The sequence below is a fragment of the Mus pahari genome, chromosome 13 (genome assembly GCF_900095145.1).
Source record: "Mus pahari chromosome 13, PAHARI_EIJ_v1.1, whole genome shotgun sequence".
Taxonomy (NCBI): Eukaryota; Metazoa; Chordata; class Mammalia; order Rodentia; family Muridae; genus Mus; species Mus pahari.
In genome coordinates, this window is record NC_034602.1 from 4,408,218 (window position 1) to 4,410,853 (window position 2,636).

The following is a 2,636-nucleotide window of genomic DNA, read 5'->3' on the forward strand; positions in this document are numbered from 1 at the left end:
AGAGAGAGAGAGAGAGAGAAGAAAGAAAGAAAGGAAGGAAGGAAGGAAGGAAGGAAGGAAGGAAGGAAGGAAGGAAGGAAGGAAGGAAGGAAGAAGAATCTCTTATGAAGTCCTCTATGAAAGGAAATTGTGAAAAGTTCCTGATTAGACAGAAATCATTGCCACTGTGGCTTCATAGGATGAATTGGGTAGTGTTCCTTCTGTTTCTATTTTGTGGAATAGTTTCAAAAGTATTGGTATTAGGTCTTTGAAGGTCTGATAGAATTCTGCACTAAAACTATCTAGTCCTGGGCTTTTCTTGGTTGAGAGACTTAATGACTGCTTCTATTTCTTTAGGGGTTGTGGAACTGTTTAGATGGTTTATCTGATCCTGATTAAACTTTGGTTTTTGGTATCTGTCTATACAATTGTCCATTTCATCCAGATTTTCCAGTTTTGTTGAGTATAGGCTTTTGTAGTAGGATCTGATTATTTTTTTGAATTTCCTCAGTTTCTGTTGTTATGTCTCCCTTTTCATTTCTGATTTGGTTAATTTGGATACTGTCTCTGTGCCCTCTGGTTAGTCTGGATAAGGGTTTATCTATCTTGATTTTCTCAAAGAACCAGCTCCTGGTTTTGTTGATTCTTTGTACAGTTCTTTTTGTTTCTACTTAGTTGATTTCTGCCCCGAGTTGGATTATTTCTTGCTGTCTACTCCTCTTGGGTCTATTTGCTTCTTTTTGTTCTTGAGCTTTCAGGTGTGCTGTCAAGGTGCTAGTTTATGCTCTCTCCAGTTGTTTTTTTGGAGGCACTCAGAGCTGAGTTTTCCTTAGTACTGCTTTCACTATTTCCCATAAGTTTGGGTATGTTGTGGCTTCATTTTCATTAAATTCTAAAGGTCTTTAATTTCTTTCTTTCTTCCTTGAACCAAGTTATCATTGAGTAGGATGTTGTTCAGCTTCCATGTGTATGTGGGCTTTCTGTTGTTTTTGCTGCTATTGAAGACCAGCCTTAGTCCATGGTAATCTGATAGGATGCATGGGATTATTTCATTCTTCTTGTACCTGTTGAGGCCTGTTTTGTGACCGGTTATATGGGCAATTTTGGAGAAGGTACCATGAGATGCTGAGAAGAAAGTATGTTCTTTTGTTTTAGAATGAAATGTTCTATAGATACCTGTTAAATCCATTTGGTCCATAATTCTGTTAGTTTTAGTGTGTCTCTGTTTAATTTGTGTTTCCAGGATCTATCAATTGATGAGAGTGGGTTGTTGAAGTCTCCCACTATTATTGTGTGAGGTGCATTGTGTGCGTTGAGCTTTAGTAAAGTTTCTTTTATGAATGTGGGTGGCTTTGAATTAGGAGCATAGATGTTCAGAATTGAGAGCTCATCTTGTTAGAATTTTTGGTTGAAGGTTGCTTTTATTCAATATTAGAATGGCTACTCCAGCTTGATTCTTGGAACCATTTGCTTGGAAAATTGTTTACCCCTTTACTCAGAGGTAGTGTCTTTCTTTGATACTGAGGTGCATTTCCTGTATGCAGCAAAATGTTGGGTCCTGTTTATGTATGCAGTCTTATTCTGTCTTTTTATTGGGGGAATTGAGTCCATTGATGGTAAGAGATATTAAGGAACAGTGATTTTTGCTTCCTATTATTTTTTATGTAATTTTTATGTTTGTGTGACTGTCTTCTTTTGGGATTGTTGAAAGAAGTTTACTTTCTTGCTTTTTCTAGCATGTTTCCCTCCTTGTGTTGATGTTTTCAAATGGCATCTTTTCAAAGGGTCTCTCAGTCAACCGTTTAAAATGACAGCACATTACTTTGTCCCATTCCTTAGCCTGCTTTTTTAGTAAACTTATTATCATTTAGCAAATATATATTTAACTTATTGGTTCATTACAAAATAATTTCAAATTTGGCTTTGTTCAAATTTCCTATTTGATATTTGAATATGGTTTTAAATGTATGTGATTATGTTATACATCATTTCTTTCTTCTTTTTTAATTATTTAAAAATTTTTTATTTGTTATGTTATTTATTTACATTTCAAATGTTATTCCCCTTCCCAGTTTCCCCTCCACAAACCCCTATTCTACCCCCTCCTGCAACAAAATACTTTTAATTAATTAGTAGTATTAAATTATGTGTATACATGATTTTTAATAGAGATAAGGAACTTTGTTATTATTTGCAGATTCTATAATCATATTTTCAATAACTAGAAGCAAAGATGAGTATAGATTATTTTTACAAAACTTAGCATGTTTCTCAAAACCAGAGATAACTAAAATGGAAAGAAATTGTATTCACAATTGTGAAAAACATATTAATGTATATATATATATATATATATATATATATATATATATATTATGTAGAAAATATTTTCACACTAGAAAATTTAGTGAAGGACTTTAAACAAGACATGGAAAATGTTGCCTGTAAGTGTGATGTATTCTACTAGCTGGACTGCTTTGTCTTGCCTCAGTGGGAAAGGAAGCAGCTAGTCTTGCAGAGACTTGAAGAGCTATGGTGAAGAAGTACTTAGGGGGCTCTCACCTGCTCAGAGGAGAAGGAGAAGGGAAGTGGGGGAAGGGGTGTGGGAGGGGGGTGACTAGGAGAAGGGAAGTGGGGGAAGGGGTGTGGGAGGGGGG